Here is a 9,311-nt window from a genome sequence, read left to right as displayed (position 1 = left end):
TTGCGTGCATGTAGAGCGACAGGATGCCTTAATAAGACTTATAGTCCTGGGTGGGTTTAGCACAATCACTTGCTCTCTAAAGGTTAATTTTAGTTGTGTGGATTTATGTGGGTTCAGGTTAAGTTGAGGTTGAGCTCTGCCGCCTGTCAGCAGAGGGATGTTTTGGGTAACGGCTCTATTCCTGTTGTTCTAAGAGGTGCCAAACGAATCCTCTTATCAGAGCCAAGTGTACACACCACCACAGGCAGTCGCTTCCTTTCCAACACAACAACTTCATTTTAACCCAAACAAGTTTGCAGTCACACACATTCTGGTTTCCATATTTGGTGGGGACATTCCATAGATGTAATGCTTTTTATACCGTACAAACTGTATATTCTATTCTCTTCCCCTAACCCAAACCCTAACCCCAACCATCACAAAAAAACTTTCTACTACCTTAGATTTTTAGAGGAAACATAATTCTGTTAGATTTATAAGCTTGTTTCCTCATTGGGACCTCAAAATGTCCCCACAAGGTCACAAAAATATTGGTATTCCTATCTTTGTGGGGATATTAATATGCTAGATGAGTTATATGTCAACAAAACAAAATTAAACATATAGATGAGAAACATTTCAGTTAAATGATGAAAAACTTTGAGCAGTAATGTAAACAGATACAGAAGAACTGGAGAGAGAAGTCACCAAAAATAAAAAAAAACATTTTTCTAAAACAGTTTAGTATAAAAAAGGATACTTGAGGAATTACCCTACCATATAGGATTTTAATAGGGTTTAATGTTTATCCTTTTGATGTGGATTTATTGATGTGGACTTATTTTGCTTATGCACTGAAATGTACTTTATTTGGATCAGTGTTCCAATTATGTCAAAGATTATGGGGGTCCCCTAGCTAACCCCCCGTCATTATACGGGCGCAGTGTTTCACAAAGATTCTGGATCAGCATTTTTTGTTGGGCCTGGTCTGATCAACGGTTTAATCAAACAAACCCCAAATTACCATTAAAGGATCCCACCCAGATTTTGGGAATTCAGCTTATTCACCGTATCCCCCAAAGTTAGATAAGTCCATACATACCTTTCTCATCTCCGTGCGGGCTGTAACTCTGTCTGATGCAGCCCCCGCTAGCTTAGCTTAGCACAAAGTCCGGAAGCGAATGGCTCCAGCCAGCAAACTGCTCCCAACAAGTGACAAAACAACGCGAACATTTTCCTCTTTATGTGTTGTGGTTTGTATAGTCACACTGTGTACAAATAACAAGGTGATATGAGACACAGCGATCTTTTAACAGTATACATATTGGGAACTATATTCTCAGAAGGCGAAGCGCTGCTACCCGGGCAGAGTGACCTGCTCGCAGCACCCGAGAAGCCCCCTGGTGAGGAGCAGAGAGTTCGGTCAGAGTTGTCAAATCACTCCGCCCAAGTAGCAGTGCCTCGTCCTCTGAGAATATAGTTCCTAGTATGTATACTGTTAAAAGATCGCTGTGTCTCATATCACCTTGTTATAGGAAAACGTCGGCGTTGTTTTGTCGCTTGTTGGGAGCAGTGTGCTGGCTGTAGCCATTCACTTCCGGTCTTTGTGCTAAGCTAAGCTAGCAGGGGCTGCGTCAGACAGAGTTACAGCACGCACGGAGATGAGAAAGGTATGTATGGACCTATCTGGGCGTGTTCCTTTAACTCAAATCCTAACCATTTTTACGCCTTAAATTAATGTGCAATAATAGTTTAAGACTTTTTTAAAAGCCCCTAACCCAATCCTAAATCTAACAATCTGTCAATTCCTACCAAACAAAACAGCGTGAGATGCACTTGAGAGTTTACATTTAATTCATACAGAAATCTTTTGGATTAATTTATTGCGAAATTGGGACAATATCGCTTTGTCACAAGAACTTTTAATTCATGTAGAATTTTAATAAAAACTAGGGGACCCCCCTAATTTACTTTTTGTGCTTTATAGGGGTCCCTCAATGCTTATAGGAGATCCAGGACCATCCCAGACCCCCCCCCCCCCCAATTCGAACACTGATTTGCTTGCTTTACAGTGTTAAAAACACAGTGTGCAATATAACATTTTAATACGCAGGCAAGACAATTATATAGCATCTTAAAATCAATTTGTAATTTTTTGCAATGACGACCTTAAAGGAAAACACCACCATTTTTTAATATTTTACTATGTTCTTACCTCAACTTAGACGAATAAATACATACCTGTCATTTTTAATGCGTGCACTTAATCTTTATACAGTGTTGTTAATGTGTTAGCATTGAGAGCATTTAGCCTTGCCCTATTCATTCCTTAGGTTTCAAACAGGGATGAATTTAGAAGCCAGCAAACACTTCCATCTTTTCCCTATTTAAAGACTCTTACATTAATAGTTACACACGAGTAAGTATGGTGGCACAAAATAAAACGTGGCGTTTTTTTAAGCGGATAGAAAATGAGAACTATATTGTATGACGGAAGAGCACTTAGTTTGCAGCACTTTGGCGCATAAGAAAATTAAAAGAAACGAATATGTAGTAATTAATTAATTACAATAGTAACCTGATATTGTAATATACAATGCCAGCTGATAGCAAATATTACTGTATAGCTTCCTTGTTTTACTTAATTTATAGCATCATGCAGCACATTTTAGGTTCTATCACTACACATTTGTAGCTTTGTGGAGTTGTTGTCTTATGTTGTGTTGTGTTCAGGATACAACAAACTTGATTTGTGCATAGACCAACAGAGAACAGAAAAGTGCATATTTTTTATTTTTCTTGTCAAAAAATTTTCTTGTCAAAAATGACAATCGTTTCGCTAGATAAGACCCTTATGCCTCGTTTGGGATCGTTTATAGTCCTTTGAAACTCTGTTGAAAAAAACTGTTACGTGTTGAGTTAAGTGTTAAGTGTTGGTGTCCATTAAAGTCCATTAAAATGAGAAAAATCCTGCAAGGTTTTCCTCAAAAAACATCATTTCTTCTCGACTGAACAAAGAAAGACATCAACATTTTGGATGACATAGTGGTGAGTAAATTATCTGGATTTTTCTTTTAAGAAAATTGACTATTCCTTTAATTTAGGACATAGCTTATACCATAAAATGTATCCTCGTCCTCTCAGATGGACCCGTGCCATTGACTCCTGCTGACAACAGTTAATTACTTCATCAGACATTCCAATCAGTGGCTGCAAGCAGTGCGACTGAGTATAGGGATATTACAATGGATTTCCCAGAAGCAGCTTTCCTTTCATTATGGGGAGCTTTGGAAGAACCATCAGTACCTAACCGCTGTTTGTTTTGGGAGTGCTGCTCACCTTCAAGCTTGGTCATGAACTCTCTTCCCACCCCCTCCCTATATCCCTCTATCTCCACTAATACCCTTAGACACACTCATACACATTTAGTTTGTTTGAGTTTTTGGAAAGAGATTCATATCAGAGCCCCAGGAGCATGTATATATATATATACATGCCACTCTGCAAAGCAGGAACACACAAACTACCTTGTTGAAAAACATGACTAACAACACAGCCAAATGCAGAATAAAGTACACACACACACACACACACACACACACACACACACGCATGCACTTCACTCTCCTTAGTATGAAAAGTCAGTCAGTCATTCACCTCTGTGGCACCACTTATGTTGAACAATGGAGGTGTGTATTCAAGCAAACAGGACATCCTTATTTATCACAAAAAAATCACTTACACACACACACTCTCACTGACACACACACACTCGCTTTGTTACTGGACAATTTGTGTTTTTTTTAATTTGCACACCCTTATTAGACTACAAATACTCTGAATTAAACAAATCAAGTCTTACTTCTAAACTGTGCGTAGAGAATAAAGTAAAAATTATACTGACAGTTCACAATATTTTCCTAGCAACTGTTTCATTAGTAATGCAAAGCCTACTTCACATTTTTTTATTAAATTAAAACTACAATGATTGATTTATCCTCATGGATTTGTTTTGATGTAAGAACCTTTTGAATTTGTGTTTCCTGTGCTTTGAATGCATAAGTTGCATCCCTTCTGATGTATTTTGAAAGACAGGAATATCACTGACTAATAGCAATAAATCAGATAAGAACTCCATAAATACTGACGGTGATGTCAGAGTCTTCATAAACAGACAGTGAGGTGGCTGATGTGCCTTTTCCTTTGAATAAACATTTGTGACATTTGAATAACCATGGGAATACACCGCACAAATGGTTTATGTCTCTGTGTGCGCACAAAGTGCTTTATTTACAACAACACATCCCTTCCCTCGAAAAACCTTTATATATACGCACGCACATTTAAAATATGCTGTGCACTTTCTATTTTAGTACATTATACAACAATGCATGAACACTATAGTATAGGATGCCGTAGACAACAAAACAGTTTAAGAGGTCCAAGGAAAAACTTAAGGATTGTATCTGAGTGTTTGGGTGCACAGAAATTCATTTGAATGCTTACTCAGAATTCACAAAAAGTGGGAACAATTGCATTTCAAAATATTGTTATTGCTTTCCCTCTCTCTCTCTCTCTCTCTCTCTCTCTCTCTCTCTCTCTCTCTCTCTTTATTAGTTCTACTATTACAAAGAGCAAAAGATCAGCTTAAATGCACTGCCCTAAAGTCAGTTTCACATTAGTTTTAAGTCAACAGGAAATTATTTAGGCCTTATTCAGGGAGGTCAAAATGTGCTCCCGAAACTCTCATTTACACGTACTGGTGCAACTTCCCTTGTTCTCTTAGTCGCTAAGAAAACATTCACTTGACTTTTCTCCTTTTTCCTTTCTGTGCTTTGACCTTTGCCCTTATACACCTGTAAGCATGCGTGCTTGTATAGTGTTTGTCCCAGGGTGTCAATCTACAGGAAGAAGTTTGACTGCGTCATCAGCACATCTCAGAAACACAGAGCAACCCAATTGGACAAACCCACTGCTCCTCAGAGACATTCGGCTCACGGTATGTTCAGCAAGTTCAGGCCGTAATATTTCATTAACAGCATTACACAACACCCGTGCGGTTATGTATTTGTTGTTATGCAAGGACAACCTTTTTGTCCAAACTAATGACATTTACTATTTACTCACACAGGTATTGCATTATAGAAGTTAATTGTCATACTTTATATTAGGTGTTGTTAACTACTGTGTCTTTACTTAAGATAAAGCATTTAATATAATTCATATATACACTGTATACTTATACAGTATGTTGTTCTGCACTCTAAAAATGTTGGGTTATTTTCAACAGCGTTGGGTCAAAAAGGAATAAAACCAACCTGCTGGGTTGTAATTTAATACTGGGTTGTTTAAACCAATTGTGATATATTATAAATATTTCTCATTTTGACTCAACACTGGGTTGAAGGTAACCCAAATGTTTCAGGGGTTAGTTTAGATTTAGAGTTAGTAGGGTCAAGAGGTGTAGGTACAATGTAATAACACATATGTACACAATAGTTATGTTGTTTACAGCCCAGTCTCATGAAATTTGGTTATATAGTCACGTATTTTTTTTATTCTTTTTTCATGCTATTATCACGAATTTCTGCATTTTTTTTGAGATCGTATAATGAATTGTTTTTGTGTGATTATATTGGTTACTCAACCGTTTTGTCCTATTCTTACCATTGTCGCTTCGGTTTAGGGTAAGATTTACATAAAATGACATCCCTACCCAAACCCAACTCTAACCCTAAAGCCAGGCGACATATAAAAAATAAATCAGAAAAAATAGTATGAACCAATGTATAAAATGACATTCTAATGCAAGAACCAAATCTAACCCTAAATCGTAACCAATACGTGATAATCACACGAAAACAGGAATTCGTTATACGATCACGGAAAAACGCAGAAATTCGTGATGATATCACGAAAAAAGAATAAAAAAATACGTGACTATATCACAAAACTTTGTGAGACTGGGTGGTTGTTTATGTGTTTTCTTATGTAAGTATAGCTTAAAGGGGCATTCCACTTTTTTTTTAAAATATGCTCATTTTCCAATTGTTTAACTATAGAGGAGCTGGAACATGAGCCTGTTTTTTTAAAAAAAGTGGAGTTTCCCTTTTACCCACAACATAAAGTGGGACCAAAATAATGAACACATTTGTTTTCAAATAATATTAAAATGTTGCTTTATGTCATGTAAACTATAGTGTTATTTGTAGGTTGTGTGCAGTTTGTACTGTCTTAGCTGGTATCTCAAATTATATATTTTTTGTTTTAATGCATATATTTGAACTAGTATGTAAAATGTGTCATATAATCTTCTTTACAGGTTATACATTCTTCATAAATATTAAACATTCTTTTTTTGTTCATATGACATGAATTTATGTGAATACATGGTATGCATTGTTTATAATAAGGTTACAATCAAACAGAACTAAGAGAACTAAGTGGCTTTCATGCTTTAAATAGCCTTTAGATAAACATCAAGAGTTTTACGTGTTAAGTACTCTGAGAGTTGTTGATAGCAGATCAAAATCACAGAATTCTGTACTTTAGTGCATAAACAAGACTCGCTGAGGAAACTGATAGCATGTAGATTCAAAAAATAAGTTATGTGGTACATTTTAGGTTATTTAAAACCCATTGTGTTTTGGGTGGTTCTTTTGTACTGTGTTTTGTACTGTCCAGGTCTCATTATTTAAATATAAAATTCCAAGAATCAGCTCGGAATGGTTCTTATCCTGACAGAAACCTTTTGTTAAGGTGCCTAGTTTGTTTTGAGTGTCTAAATGCACACATGTAACAACACAAACTAACACAAACGCATACATGCCATTTTCATGACCTTTGACAGCCCACCTGAGAGCTGAGCGCAGCCAAAAACATGTCATTAATTTATAATGTCTCTAGGGCAGAACGAGAAGGGAAGCCTTCCTGAAAAGAAGTGAGGAGAGCGAGGAACAGGGAGGACATGGGGGAGACCAAGAGAGAAAAAGAAACAATAGCATGCTTGCTGAAATATTACATTGGTTTTCGACCTCTGCCCCTTCACATAGGACTTCATGGATATTTACGCAAACAGGTCCTCGCTACTTCGGTCAACCAGTCAGGAGGACGTCCCGCAGGAAACAGTAGCGTGGGTCTGAAGCAGAACAAAACCACAAGACATCACACACATACTGTACAGGGTTTTAACTTTACTCATTAACACAACACATTAAATGCACAATAATCACACATCAAGCGAAGAGAAGTGGCTCATGAAGATAAAGCTGATAGCACGAAGGTCTTGATTAAACAAACAATCCTTTCAATCTTCATTATCAAGTCAAACATGAATCACCATCATAAGGTTGCCCAGATGGGCCCTTTGAGGATGTTGACCTTGTGTTCCCATAAAGATGCTGGGTTTGCAGGCGAGATGGGTTGGTCCAAATGTCACTGCCCTTCCTCTGTTCACTGTCATTTTGCCCCAGACCAACGCACTTGAGTGTTAGATGTTTAGGGGGTCTTCCTGCAGGATAGCCTTGTCATTACTCATGTAAGTGACTCAAAGAAAAGAAGGTCAAAATATGTTTCTTCCTCTTATGCTTTTCCATTTAACTGTAATGATCTGGAGGGACTGTACTTTCAAATAAGACATTTCTGTTGTTTGCTGTCTCTGGTGTGCCATAGGTGCTACCCAATAACCCTGAAAATGTGTTGTCATAGGATGCTCTGGTACTTACTGTATCAAACCCCAGTCTTTCTTCTGAAGGGCTATCAAAATGGGAAATAGCTTTGTAAATGTAACAACGTAAAAAAGAACTCCAGATGGTGCATTAAAAAATGATCTTGCATTGTTGCAGTATAAAACACCACAGTTTTTCAATATTTTACTATGTTCTTACCTCAACTTAGATGAATTTATACACACCTATCTTTTTTCAATGCGTGCACTTTTAATCTTTGTACAGGGCCTTGTGAATGTGTTAGCATTTAGCCTAGCCCCACTCATTCCCATGGCTCCAAACAGGGATGAATTTAGAAGCCACCAAACACTTCCATGTTTTCCCTATTTAAAGAGTGTTACATGAGTAGTTACACGAGTAAGTATGGTGGCATGAAATAAAACTTTTGTTTGAAGCCATAGGAATGAATGGGGCTAGGCTAAATGCCAACACATCAAAGAAGCGATGTACAAAGATTAAAAGTGCACGAATTGAAAACAGATAGGTATGTATTAATTCATCTAAGTTGAGGTAACATAGTAAAATATTGGAAAACTGTGGTGTTTTCCTTTAAGTTAATGCTTTATGTGGTCGAATTTGTTACTCCTTAAACATTTTAGTTTTTAACTGCATTTTACTTGTACTTTTGTTCATAAGAAAAGTTCTTTATTGCACAGAGAAGATAAAGGATCTTCTGACATTGCCATGGCAGGTTCTTCGTGGCACATTTTTGTAAGACTGTAAAAAGTTCTGTTAAACGTTTACTTTTGTAATCAAACAATCAAAAATAACTGTGTTCATATTACAGGAATTTGCTTAATGAGATGAACACAATAAACAGGAATGACCTATTCTTGATCTGTTCTTGAATAAACAACAGTGATTGTCTTTATCTGTGCACAGGAGGCTGAACCAAAGTCTACTTCTGGGATGCTTATTTTTAACATGATGTAAGAACCCCATCTAGTGGTGTTTTGATAGTCAAAAATGTTCTTTGAAGATAACAATCAGCAACACTTTAGTATGGGCCCCACTTCATACTCTTATTTGCCTATTAGCTTACATATTGGCTGTCATCTTTAATCCTTGGCACGGCACATATACTAAACTTTACAACAACTACCTTACTAAGTATATTAATGAGCAGTAAATTAAGAGTTTATTAAGGCAAAAATGTATAATTAAAGGTGCAGGTTTAAATTGACACAATTGTTACAGAAACATATAAGGAAACCCTATAAGAAGACCATTGAAACTTTTTACACAACTTTTTATTTGGTTTAGATGGTTAAGGTCCTGAAGGATTTTCTTGCACCTCTTGAATTTTATGACTTTTTGGGTTAAATGATCTGTAAAATGAAGAGCATCACTGATGATATGCACTGTCAAGCGTATCACTCTCTTCAGAGACACTCCTGTGATGTCCAGTTCCTACATGTTAAATGAAAAATGACTTCAGTATCTGAAAGGGCTTCCTGAAGTTCCCCTAGAGCCTAAAGTAAGCTTGTATGCTGCAGGAGTGGAGGATCATGAAGAAAGATGTTCGGATGACAGACTGCGGTGCTCAACCTGTGGTGTATAGCTTGATGAAAGATTAAATATAATACAAGGCTCAGGTTCAGTGTT

Source organism: Misgurnus anguillicaudatus, chromosome 22 (genome assembly GCF_027580225.2).
Source record: "Misgurnus anguillicaudatus chromosome 22, ASM2758022v2, whole genome shotgun sequence".
NCBI lineage: Eukaryota > Metazoa > Chordata > Actinopteri > Cypriniformes > Cobitidae > Misgurnus > Misgurnus anguillicaudatus.
This window is presented reverse-complemented; position numbering follows the sequence as displayed.